We start from the raw sequence: 14,686 nt of genomic DNA on the forward strand, positions 1-14,686 counted from the left end.
ACATTTTTTTTAAACATAATCACAAATGCTAGTAATAATTACAATTCTAACTCCAGTTAAATATACAATTGAACAAGCAAACATACTTACAAGGACAAATGGTATAAAAATACATAAATAAAAAAAACCTACTGTTAAAACTCCAACTTTAGCAACAGAAGGAAAAGTATTTCATTTTGGAGGGGTCCATCCAAACCTGAGCAGAAGTAAAGAAAGTGCTGGCCTTTGGAGGGATCAGATTTACAATTTCCATTCAAATGTAAGCAACAGTGGGGAAAGTGTTTATAATATCACTTTGGCATGGACAAACTTTCTATTCCTACTTAAGATGAGCAACAGAAAGGAAAGTATTGGGCTTTGGAGGGGGGCAGATGTACTATTCAAACTCCAAACAGATCAACATTAGTGAAAGTGTAGGACTTGGGAAGTGTTGGATTTACTATTCCCTCTCCAGTCTAAGAAACAGTAGGGGAAAATTGGACTTTGTAGGGGTCATACTTACTAATCACACTCCAACATCTGCATTGTTAGGGAAACTGAGCAACAGTAAGGAAAATATTGGACTTTAGAGGAGTTAGATTATCTTATCCCACACCACCGTAGGCATAGGTACATTTCAGGTATGTTCCTTTAACAGTGTATATGTCCAGTATTTTCAGCATTGGTAAGTCTGATTAAGTTGATATTTTCCATACTCATAAGTGTTGCTGACAATCCTTTAACTTTTGTATGAGGTTTCTTTATTCAAATGAGTCCCACGTGATGTTGCGTTTGATATATTGTTACCCAGGTCCCCTGAACTTACTGGGTTGTCCTTGTAATCGATTGCAGCTCTCAGACTGGCCTCCTATATTTCTGTTAGTCCTGACTACCTTGGGATGCTTATGAGGCAATGGGTTGTCACCACTCTCATTTCAGACTGAAATGTCTGTATTCACGTTTCTGAACAGGATCAACTAGGTTTAATTTCTTTTGTCTGACTTTTAGTCAGCCCCTGTGGACTTCAGACATACCTGGCCTTGCAAAACTGAGCGTTAATGATGAAAAAATAAGGACTGCAGCCCAATCTGTAATTGCATTAACTGATGGGCAATCAGAATTGTTAAGGCATTTGAATGGGTTTGAGAATTTAGCACAGCTATAAACTTGCCCCTTGCCCGTGGTGACTAGAGGGGGGAATTGTACAAAGATACAGATGGGCCCAATTATAGGTGGAAAGAAGTGGTATTCCAGGGAGAGATACTGCAGTGCCCAATTATAACCATCTCAGAGTTCCCTCACCCAGATTTCAGAGGAGCAGAAACAATGGACCTGATTTTACCTGCAATATAAACAGGTCAGTAAAATCAGACAGACCCACAGCCCACAGTCAATCATCTTCCATTGCACCATGCTTCTGATAGCCAACAGCCTGTGCTGTCTCCTAACACACTCCCCACCATGCACTGGCCTCCATCTTCCATTTTCCACCCTCTGTGATGTGGTAAATGGAAGTAGATTTGTTAGTGGAATCGGGCTGCTGAACGTGGATTTGGACCCGGTAATTCCAGGTCGGCAAATTCTTGCTCAGTAAAGGGATAAATACCTTATTTCCAGCTACACAAAATCACCACACATAAAACTGGCCACTTTGAAATTGGCGGCACTGTAACCTCAAGTTGGTGACTCGACACAAGATTTGCATTTCAATATAAGTTTTGGGCCTCCAAACTAGGGATAATATACTTATCAAAGTTGACCCTGTTCCGAAGTGTGCAAACTCAGAATGGCTTTTGCCTGCTGAATTTAACAGAAATTGAGTTGAAAAATCGTGCTGACGCAAACTTTTGGGATGCGCAAATAGCACCTCGATTAAAATGCATGAAGAGAACGGGCATTCAACCTGGGAGTGGCCGAACTGAGAAACTATAACTCTTTAGGGCCATTTTGAAAGGTCGAATTGTGAAACGTATTTAATTCCTGGCTTCTTAGGAGTGCAGCCGGGACACAGGACAATATCCTTGCTGTGAGACGGAGTGGTGCCAATCCATCTAGACATGTAAGCCCTCAGTATGAGTCAGTTGGAGCGGTATCATAGAGAAAATTCAGCCCCTGTCTGTTCTGAGTGACCAGACGCGAGAATACAGGGCCTGATTATACAAGAGCATTGCCCCACCCGATATAACCAGCCAAGGGGTGCGTTGACATGTAGATGTGTGCAGTAATGTCGCAGCATCGGGAATTCCATTGCAGTGAAGGACCAGTTGATCATGTGCTGCTTGTTATTTCCCATTCCCCGGACTTCAACTCATAATCAACCCAAAACATAAGGCCCGAATTTATTCATGGTGATACTGATCCGAATCATTATCTCTGGCTTCAATACCTGCCACCCCCACAACTATGAAGTTCCAAGCTCTCTAAAGAAGGCTTTTAAAGGTCAAACAGGTCAGTATAAAGCTGCTTCTTTCTGCCACTGAAATCAAATGAAGCTATTTTCTGGCATACATAATGTTCTCCCTTTTGTGAGACCACTCTTGAGATGAATACCCAAGTCTGAGCCTCCTGCAGTCTTTTAATCATACTGCTGGTAACCCAGAAAATAGCAGACACAACGCGGGAGTTAGCAAACATAGGGGCATTTTTATACTCCGTCTGCGCCGAATGTGCGTCACAAAATGTAACGCACATTCGGCGCAAACCTTGCCCCATATTTAAACTTTGATGCCCAAGCCCGCGGATGTCAAAATCCTGCTGTGTGCGTCATTTTCTGGATGCGGGTAACCGCCTTGCGTTAATGATATGCAAGGTAGGCGTTCCCATCCAAAAAATGACACAAACACCTGTGCGTCGTATTTATGCTACCACGCAAAAATCCTGCACGGCCAGGAGGCGGAGTCGGAAAATTACGCACAGCCCGATAAAATGAGGCAAACACACCTGTACTTAATCAAAACACACAGAAGCAACAGCAGAGCAGCAAAAGGAAGACATGGAGGTGCTTCTCATCCAGCGTGCACGCAGATGCAGAGCACAGCAACAACAACAGCAGCTTCCACAACACGAGCAGGGACCCCAAAGGCAACGCAGAAGGCAGGAGAGAATATTCCGCACCAGGACAACCCTTCATGGCCTCAGGGAACATGACATCATCAAGAGGTACAGGTTGAACTGGCAAGCCATTCAGCATCTGCTGCGCAACATTGAGCTACAGTTGGCACCCAGCTTGCAGACACCCCGCACCATCCCACCAGAAACCAGCTGCTAGCTGTACTACACATGTTGGCAAGTGGCTCCTTTCATACCACTGGCACCCTGGTACCTTGTGAAATTGCTGGATCTTGATTGACCCTGCATCCTGTCAGCCTGACTGGCACCTTTCTGTGCGTTACCCTAAAGGTTCCTTGTGGCTACATATGTATCATACTTGCTTTCCCACCCCTCATATTCATCCAGGGGTATTTTGTCAGGTGGTTCTTCAATGCACACTCAAATAAGTTACTTAGCATAATCTGCTTATTTATCGTACCATAATTGGGAACTTGTCTCCAAATACCTAAATCATGGCCTATCCCTTGTCTGGGTCTCATGTATGCATGAGCGACAAAGTGTGACAGTGTACCATGGCCGTATGCTGGGATTGGGTATGGTGCCTCCAGCAGAACCACCAACGTCAGATAATGTGCATGAAAAGTCCACACATGTTAGGACCCTGACAGTTCACACGCTGAATCATATTGCTCACAACATATTTATGGGCTGTGCATGGTGAATAGCTGCAAGATTAATCAACACAGAGGCAATGATGTTCCCAGATGCAGTGGGAACTTTACAGGCCAACCTGTGTACAAATGTTGTAATGACCTGCCGGTACAAGACTCCTGAGATATGATCTCACTCAGCACACCAAGGTTGCCCTGTTGACAGTCTCATAACACATCTGCAGTGACAGGGTGGGACCATCCCTATGTAGGTTCTTATATCCTCATTGGCTTTACTTCCATTGATCTCAGAAGGATACTCAGTAGATACAGGAATAGCCGCCACTGACTCATGACTAGACCTGGACGTAACTGTGACAACATAGACCCCTAAAAATATACAAGATCAACATTGGACCACACACATGAACCAGACACCTCTGTGCAATTGATCACTGGAAATATGTGGCCACGTGTTGCTTGGTCTGCTGGTCCACCACTGCCACAGGAGAGTTGTGGCTCAGTCATATGACCACAACTGTGGCGTGATATTACAATTGTGGTTCACCTTTGGCTTTCCGTGTCAATAACACGGTACCCACTTAGTCTGTACATGTGCCTGACTCATGGTGGGTTCACTAACAAGTGCCTAGGAAGCAGTATCCAAATTTCCAGGACATGTGATGGGCAAGTTTTGGACCATACATAAACAATACATGACCATACGTGAGCAAGCGTCTGCTATCTATCCGGTGCATGCTTTGTCATTTGTGGTGTTTACGTTACCCAAAAAGTAGAAAGTGCACACAGCAGATGTTGCTACATGTATGACTAACACATGTCCTCTCTCATTTCCACACTGACTTGCATCTGAGGGTTGGACACATTGATTCCACATTCATGCAAGCATATTTGCAATGATGCATCTTCTGATGCTCACACAGTGGCTCAACAACAATATTAGTAGCCAATGCACACACATTGAGCCATAGGCATTGAGGTATTGTACTTATGTGCATCACCTTGCTATCCTCTTCTGACGCCAGACATGCCCAATTTGTACAATACAGATATGTAGGCCACATGTTTGGCCATCTAGTGCGTCGGTCAAGAGTGAAAATCCTGTACATGAAGTAGCGGATCATGGTCCGCAATAGTATGATGTGTCACATGTGCCCATACACTGTTATGACCAACGTGGGTGCAATCAGCCTATCTCTGTATTGTCACAACTGTCATATAACATTAAAATGATAAAATGACCCAAACCCAGTTAATGCCTGAAATTTTGCCGCATATGCATAAAAAAATTATGCACAAGGATAAATAAATGACGCTTATGGCCGAAAAATGACACGTAATGCACTGAAATAACCATTGCCTCTGAGCTGCATCTTCCACACTGTACCTCAGAAAATTGGTTAAGTGTAAAACTATTTCCAAACATATGGATGTGGGCTCAAATCTACTCCTGTGGATCGAAAAAAATGACGCGCAGACTGTATGCGTCAAAATATTGACGATAAAAACGCCCGCCATTTTAGGGAGGAAGTGATGTAAGAGGATATCCTGTTTACAGATTATGTACAGTGGGTGTACTTTCACTTTGCAGTCTGTGATATTTCCTGACTGTGTGGCTGTGTTCAGAGTTTTGTCTGTTCAAATTGTGCTTTTGTCTCCTGTGTGGTCTTTTTATTGTCTTTTTGTGAATAAAAACTTGTTGTAGTGTCCTGTCTGAGTGTTGTTTGTGCTCATTTGGGTTGTAAAGTATTGTCTTTGTTTTGTTGGGAGTCTGTTGTGGGTAGTGTTAGTTTGGGTATAGTTGGGCTGTGTTAGTTGTTTATTTGAAATTTTTCCTGTTCTACTTTCCCCCTATTCTCCTTTGTTCCCCTTTATCCCCTATTTCTCTGTTGCTGCAAAGATGTTGGGTAGGCCTCGTCTTGGCAAGATGGGAGAGGAGGAGCTGGGTGGATTTATATGGCTGGTGTGCCATTTCCAACCCCTAATGATTGAGGCAGGTGGGCGGGTGATACAGGGTATCACACTGAGGCACGGAGGCTCAGGAGGCATAAGGTGTTGCATCATCTGCAACGGAATTATAGGACACCAAGAAATGACCACCGGCTGAAGCACCGCTGGGCTGACCTTATCTCCAGGGAGCAAGATCTGCTGGACCACCTGGGGATTGTGATTGGTGGCCCTGTTGGTGAGTTCTAATCATGTAAATGTGCACGTTTAAATGCTCTGTAGTGACATCAGCTGATTTTTACAATATCTGCCGGCAATGTTGTTGAGTGTCTGGAATGCTACTGAAACATAAGGGGTCATATATCTACTTTGTTAAGGACCACAATTGCTAGCTGTTAGGAAGCAAGAGCTCCGCAAACTTACTGAATACATTTGCATTATGTAAGTTAGTGCCACCTTTGTGTCAAACAGCAACACAAATCAGGAGGCAATTATGTATAGATATAGGCCACAGTTGCCTGTGAGGTATAGAAATTTCCAAATAATTACCATCATTTGTTGACGCAACAGCTAGACTGACTTTTTAAACACTACATGAGGCTGAAAATGAGTGCAGGCTTCACGTCAATTGATGATAGCAATGTGGCCCGAACATATGTCTCATATGTGTGTCCGGTCAGTGTGTAAGGAAACCGATCATGGAAATTTCAAAAATCTTTGGGATTATTGTGTCCCTCCGTCATTTTGGATACATGTCTGATCTGGACTTGAACACATAGGGAACAAGTTCTAGCTGCACTCAGCTAACATCTTAGACTGGTATTTGGAGTTTGTTGTGCCACATTTCAATTAGGGATGGCTGGCCAAAGGTATGCACATGGGTTCGTATCTCCATGGTTGGTGCAACTCATGATAGATGTGCCACATCAAATGAAGAAACTGTAACAACATGAGGGCTAACAACTGTCCCTGCCCCTCTGTACATTGTACCTGTGTGTCATAATTTTGTCATGGTCACAATGGCTGGTTGACTGGTAATGCAGTCCTCACGGAAAGTGGCTTTGGATGTCTCTCTTGGATACACATCATGAGACGAATACACTCCATTATTATGTCTGCTCACTAATGAAGGAGCATGTTTGCCACCACATGATAGTTAGGGCCACTGCATGTGTGCAGATATGTGTGTATCACTCACTGGAGACCCGTGGTATGTACATGTTAGCCATGCTATATAGGATGCAGTATCATCATGTCTGAGAGGCTTTACTTTCTGATGTAATCTTACACATAGTATTTGTCTTTGGAATTGTTGTACAGTGCACAGACATTGAGCACATTTCTCCCTTCCATGCCTTACAGGTGGACTGGCACCCTACACTGTTGGCGAGGTGGCCCAATTACAGGACCCAGACAACTCCAGTAAGTGTTGATGTCTGAGTTATGTGTTGTGTTTGCTGGTGATGTGTGATGGACTCCTGTGTGTTGGACACATAGCAATGTGTGATGCGCTGGCCAATCATTTGTTTTGTTCTATGAGTGGAATATCATTTTATCACCATCTTTGAGGTGGCCAATCCTTATCCTATTGTCTTATTTAGGTATTCTAGGTCAGTCCTGTAGGCACCGCAAAGTGAATAAGGATGAGTCATGTGGATAAAACTTAAATAAGAAAGAGTCGCACTGGACCAAATTTGTGATTTAGTCAGCCAGTTAGACCCAAATTCTCCCAGAATGGGGCTGCCAAATGCTTACCCACAGACTTCTGCTTTCCAATTCACTAATGTATTTATTAAACTGTAGGTTAAACTTCCTAGCAGCATGTAGCTCCACATGTAGTGCTACGAGTATGTGGCACTTGAGTGCAATGGCCCAGGTGTGCATGCAACTCATGGCCAGGGGTGTTCTTGCATCTCTGTGTTTGTTGTAAGTCATGGCTTACTGGTAGTAAATGATGTGGACAAAGGTCTGCATTTCCAAACATGAGTGGCGCTGGGATTGGTCAAGGGTTTGCTGTCTCCTATTTGGAGATCCTCCTTATCTGAGGTGTGTGTGCTGAGCTAAACACATGTCCAGCTTTCCTAAGCTTCCTGGGTGTCCTTGTTGTTAGAAATTATTAGTTGTTAGTCCACCCCCCACCCTCAAACACAGGCATAGGTTTGTGAATAGTGTACCTAGGACTGATGATACAAGTTTGGTACACAGACATGTAAATCAGTGAATCTTTTGTCTGAACCTAGTATACACACTCATGTTTCGCACATGAGTACTATACTGGCAAGTCCATTTACAACTTGCAGATCATGTGGCCCTAGATTTCCATCCCGTACAATGACATTTGCAGCCCTGGCAGTGGTGGAGGATGTGCAGCATGATTGTTAGCTGACAACTGGCAGAGCATAGATGCCAAAATCATGGCTGTTGTTACCTATCTTGTAGGGTTTGGATGTGCTATGTGTGATAGGACCTTTGTAGGCTCTCTTGCCATGTACTTCCTCAGGGACAATCAATGATCTGTATGATGATATGAGCTGTTACAAGTACAATAGATGTATTGTCTGATTTTCTTCTTGTGTCATTTCACACGATGCAGTACCTAATGTTAGATTTTCTATTTGTCTTAACAGCTGCAAATATGACACCCATCCAGGTAAGGGAGTTTCAACAGCGGGCAATGAGGTACCAACACATACTTCAAGTCGAGTCTGGGTACCGAAAAATGGCCCGCAGATATCGGCATTAACGAGCCTCCAGAGCCTGGAGGGCATTTCCACAAGGCAGGTCTTCTTTGCTCACAACAACCACCACCAGCACCACCACCACTACCACCCAGGTGGCACCACCAGCAGCTGGGACCGTTGCAGAATCATCCACAACAACTGCTCCAGGCCCAAGCACAGCACCACCTGCAGGGCAGCCCACAGCCATGGACACTACACAGCCCCATACTTCCTCGGCTGGCACCCAGACCACCCCAGCTGCAGCCATTGACCCTGCTGCTTTTGGACAAATGCAGTGAAAATTGGACTGTGTCCTTCGGAAGATGAGTCGACTGCGGCAGGAGGTGCGACAGGTCAACAGGCGGATGCGTTCGATCAAGAGGACCCTCCAGAGGGCCAACCTGTAGATGAATAGACGGACATGATTCCTCCCCTCCATCCTCTTTCCTGGTTCTTATACTTTGTGGGTAAAGGGGGCTTAGTGTTAGGTTAGTATAGGGTGTTAGTTTAGTTAGTGTTAGTGGGGGGGGGTGGTCCTGAATATTTCTACTGTTTATTTTTAAGTGTGTGGGTGGGTGGGTGGATGCAATGTTGGGGTTCTTGTGTGTTTACCAAAGAAAATTACAAAATTAAAACAAAAAATACCAAAATAAATATATTTGTTTCGTATAGGATAGTGTGTGTTTAGGTTAGTATCTGTTGTCCTCCATGTGTCCCGTCTCATAAGGGGGATGGGGGGTTGATGTTTAGAATGTTTCAGTAAATGTGATAAGTAAGTTTAGCTTAGGGTGGTTAGGGACAGTTGTGGGTAATGAGTAGTTAGAGTAGATTAGGGTAGGTAAGGCTTTTCCGCGAGTTCTCACTTCTGTTTTTCCTGTTCAATAAATATGTAGGTAACCCTTTACAGTATGTGTGACATGCTTGTAGATCACGGCCTTGGCATGAGTGTACAGTGTTTCTTTTGAATTACATTTTGTGTCCTATGCTCCTAACAAATCACAACTGAGCTCTTACATTGGCAGCTACCCCAAAGCTACCTTGAAAAGATTCGGCCATTCATTGCAACCACCAATCACAGTTACTATGGATCCCAAAGTGTTTTATTTTCTTCGTAATGTATGTTTTCAATGTCACATACAGTGCTTCCAGATATAGGATTGGGGACACTGTGTTATGTCTGACTGCAGCCTCATGTCCAAGGAAACCCTTATAATGTGAGTGGTAGTAAGCTCTCTTGTAGTATAGTTTACATAACTCACATAGATCATTTTTTACACTGTTCAGCATGATTACTTATTTGGATGTAAACTCATACACCTCCATTCATGCAGTTTGGTGAGTGTTCGCTTATATTTGTGGGCAATGTTACATATGTTAGTTTTGCATTGAAACAACATTTTGAAGGCACTATGTTATGGTTTAGATATCCCTTGAGGAAGCGTTGGTCTGTCCAACACAGCATTATGGTGTATAGTTTCTCTTTTCCTCGGATATTACCCTCAGGAAGGACAGAGTATGTTAGAATCCAGGCCCCTGTGCATAGTTATCAGCCCACATTATTTCAGGACAGTTGTATTGACAATCTATGATATTTGACAGGAGGCAAAATTCAGTGATCTAATGCACGGTTGATGTGTCACATTACACAGAGACAAAGTGGTTGTGTAAGTGCTATTTATTGAAAAGTGCTGTAGTGCTATATGTACATTGTCCATGATTGTGAGTCCATTATAGTGACATCTTCCATTGTGATCCTATACAAGTGCAAAAGGACATTTCATTGGACATGCTGGGGTGAAGTGTCAGACAGTGCAGAGGGACAGGACTTGCCAATGAGTTAGTGAGAGACAATCACTGGGTAGGCTGACAAGATAGACAGTGGTTTGCAGAACAGTGCTTGAGTACAGTTGTTGCAAGACTGGCATGTTACAAAGCGCAGGACCTTGGTAATAGGTGGCCATGTGGCAGGGACTAGTGCTTCCGGGTACTTTTATGTGTGAAGGTGATCTGTTCCTGGTCTTCATCTTCTGATGTGTGTGTTGCCTCCTCTGCCCTTGGTGGTGGTGGTTGTGACGGGGCAACACACACCTCAGTGTGTGTAGACATGGAGTCAGATATCCCGGTAGCTGCTACCTGTGGGGGTCTTAAGAGCAGTACTACTGCAAGGAGGATCTGCTGGTTCTTAAGAATAGCAGCCAAATCACGATGGCAGGCAGCCAGCCTGAGGGGTTCAATGTTGCATTCATGCACGCGTTGACAGGATTGCTGTTGGAGGTGTTGTGTCAACTGTATTACAGCTGTGCTGATTTCCTTCAGCCTTTTTTCTACTTCCTGCAAGATAGTTGTTCGCCCTTGCATTGCTGCGGCCTGTTCTTCAGTTGACATCATGCACGAACGCATCCCCTCTAGGCTGGCTGCTATAGCTTGCATTCCCACCCGCACCTCTTTGGCCAGCTCCTGCTGTACTCCGAATACAGTTCTCTCAAAGCTGGTGCCAGTGTCGTCAGAGTCCTCAGCTGTATTGGAGCTGGCAGGTTGTACAATTGGGGTGGTGGGTGGATCCTCTGCGATGGCTGCTTGTTCTGTGCTCCTCCTTGTGACTGAAGGTGGGGTCTGGAGGGTTCCAAGGACCTCTTGGAGGGCTTAGTGGCTGATGTTTCTCAACCTATGCCCCGCCTGCATGTCACATGTATTGTGGTCAGTTAGTGGACTTGTCAGGATCATCTCCTCTAGGTGTTGGTTTTGGCCAAATTGTGAATTGCCACCTTCTTGTCCTACTCAACCCTCCCCCTACTTCCATTCTCATGGTGAGATCTTTCACTGGCTGTGGGTGCTCTGATGGAACTAGCAGCACACTTAACAATCTGGACCTGCCTGTCTCTGATCTTTCACATCCACCTATATGTAGTTGAAATGTAGCATATACTATGCATAGCATTGTTATGGCACGATATGGATGTCAGCATTGGTAATGTGTACAGCTGATGTTGGGGAATGTGTGGTACATTGGATTGCCCTGATAGTCGTAGCAGTGTCCTATTTCCTCCTCTGACTGTGCAGGTGTATTTCAGTGACCAGTTACATGTGTCCTCCCCCTCAATGCTGTTGTCTGAGCAGTATGACATTTGGGATGTTGCATTGTGACCCAGGCACAGGATGGACCCTGACATATGCAGCATGGGTGTGACCTTAGTGCTGTGTGCCTCCTAATGTTGATGACATTGGCTGATGTTTGCGGCAACTATGGGCATTCACATTTGACAGGACTGGAACATTTGTCTTGTTTCAGGGGATTGTTAACGTTGTCATCCCAAACCCTCTAATTTGGGTGTGTATGATTCATAGGGACGTTACTGCCATTGGCTACTTGACCAGCACACACAGCGTAGGTGTTGGTGGCAACTGTTGTCAATGTTACATTCCAGTTGTCGGTATGGCTAGAGGTTGTTAATTGGGCCCTAGTTAATGTAGGGAGTATAGTGGCTGACGTGTGACGGGATGTCAGTTTGACGTTGTGCCCCCATGGAAAGGTTGTTGGTGTTGTGTAATGGTGTGCCCCAGCCTTTCTCTGAACGGGCCATGCCCGTGCCGTGTCCCTTTACCCATGCCACTCCATGTATATGATGACTTACATGCATTGTGTAGTAGGTATTCCCCCCCCCGGTTGCAGTTAACATTAGTGCATTTTAATTCCCCATGCGACTTACCCTGCATGTGCGTTGTCTCGTGGTAGTCTGCGCTGTCTTTTCCTTGAATCCCTGTGACGATCTCCTCAGGGATGATGGCTGTGATCATCTCCTCCATGTGGTCCAGGGCCTCCTGCGGTTCTGGACTCCCACCTCCAGTCTGCAGTGCTGCCTTCCTGTTCCTGGCCATCTTTTCCTTGGTCCTGCGCTTGCAGTCATGCCAGCGTTTCTTGCACTTGATGACTGTTCTGCGTACTTCTGCCACACTGTTAATCTTGTCAACAATTTGTTGCCATATTGCCTGTCTCCTACTGATTGGCAACTTTGAGGTGACAAACAGTTGGTGCTGGTGTTCCGTCACCTCTTTTACCAGAATTTCCTTCTCCTCTGCACTGAAGCGACACTTTCTTTTCTTCTTCTCCCTGTCGCGGGACTTGTGTGGGTCCTCCTGGCTGGTTCCTGGTCTGTTGTCATCTTCCTGGGGTCTGTACAGGCATCTGGGATCCATTTTGGCTCTCCTCTGCTGAAATGGCTGTGTTTGCGGCGATTTTTGAGGCTATTGCGTCAAAAAACGCCACATATCCGGTTTGCGTGTCGTAATTCGGCTCACAGTCATTTCCCCTGCGTTAACGTCATTTTCCTTTACGACGTGACGCTGCGGTATGCGTCAAAGAAAATGACTCACACCTGTGGTTTGCGCCGCCGTGCGTCAAAGTATAAATTTGATGCCCGCACGGCGCACAGAAACGGCGTTAGCCGGCGGTAATATTTTTGATGCAAAACTGCATCGGTGCAGTTTTGCGTCAAAAAGTATAAATATGGGCCATAGTTGCTAAGTCAGGTACAAAGAGAAAATGTACATATTGTCTCTGAAAAACAGAGCAAGCCACTATCTCACGTTTTATCTATTTTCTCTACTAAGTAAATATTTTCCCTGTGAAGAAACATGTTGCCCTCAGATCCCTGTCAGTTTTAAGGGGCATCTAAGATAATATTTTACCTGTGGTGAAACCTCTTCCCTCGGATCCCTGCCAATTTTAAGGGGTATTTACTTCCCCTCCCAACCACGGAAAATGACTTACTCCTCCCATTGACAGGAGTAAACTTCCAAAGTATCGTTCACAAGAATAGATATCTGATTAATCCCAGGGTACGTAAGGGTCGAATGAGAATTTGTATCTACCAGTATGTTTAAGTTTGCTGGTGTGTTTAGAAACTTCCTGGACTTTCTTTAATGGAACGCTCACTCCTCACAAACAGGAGGAGATTTTCTAACACAAAAGCCTCTGGGAGAACAAATCTTTTGATATAAACTTGACTTCTGTGGATTAAAAAAAAAACAATTTTACATTTGTTAAAAGATAAATTGAGCATTTAAATCAGGCTATCACGTGTAAATCAAATATCTTTCCTCACTTTTTGGAGATTTGCATTTCTCTTTGATACACATTGGTTAACTGTAGCTGCAATAGTTAATGAAACGCAAAAGGGAAGAAGCACATGTTTGCACAGAAGAATGGGCAGTGTTAAGCTAGGCCTCAGAATTCGATGATAGTTCTGTCATTTATGTTAATTCGCTGTCGCTTTGCTTTGTGAAGTGGCAGTATGAGGGCAGCAGGTATTGTAAGAGGAGACTAGAGACTTCTTCCCTGGGAACAGACATCTGACAGTGAATTTAAACCCCAGACAGCAACTGACTAGCCTGTCATGAGGGACATTCAGAGGAAATTCTAAATGTAGAGTTTCCTGGAAGACTATTTAAAACATGCCACAAAGGGTTGCAAAATTAGGTTTTATTTCCAGTGCTTGCAAAATCGAGCCAAATATCACACGAATAGAGGAAAGTTTTTCTCATCCTGAGTTCATGTTCTGTCTTTTATGTAAATAGCTGCTTAACCTTCGAATGTATTCTGAACCGATTCAATATTTTATTTATTTCTGGGTTTTTGCAATTTCGTTCCGGATCCAGTTTACGAAAACATGTGAATTTCTAAATTAGCACGGGGTATTATGTTGTAGATAACGGTGCTGAAATTGAAGCCTATAATCGAATCGAATTACATGACCAAAAAGTAAAAAGGAATATTCTTTCAAAACCGAATCACTGAAAAAATCTTGCTACAGTGCTTTACTTCTTCTAGGCCCTAGTGCATTCTGCTTGCTCCCAGTACTATATCATGTGAGTGTGGGTACACGCCCTGAATCTGCACACGTGGCTAATTTTTTACCACACAGATGAAGACAGGAACACTACTGGGTTATTCAGCTGTAAACTCGGAAGAGCATCTGGAAAAATTGGCCCCTTTTACTTAATCACACAAAAGAACATTGGTGCATAACAATGATAACACTGACCCTTGAAAAAAGGAAAACATCGGGCACGGCATGATAATAAATGGCACAGGAACTGACACCAGAGAAATTGCTTTCAGCCCACCTCAACCAGGATTGTCTCAGAACCACTGCTTGAAAATGTCTTTCTAAGTTATGAAAGACTGTGACTAGTCCAAGTCCTTCCCGGAATCATGCTTAGAGCAGAAGGGCCGAGAAAAGACTTCAGGACTGTGGAGATGGAAAAAGGAAACTCATCAGACAAGCAAGCAGATGTGCAATGAGCTTACTGAAAGATGTA

This window comes from Pleurodeles waltl, chromosome 8, assembly GCF_031143425.1.
Source record: "Pleurodeles waltl isolate 20211129_DDA chromosome 8, aPleWal1.hap1.20221129, whole genome shotgun sequence".
Classification (NCBI taxonomy): domain Eukaryota; kingdom Metazoa; phylum Chordata; class Amphibia; order Caudata; family Salamandridae; genus Pleurodeles; species Pleurodeles waltl.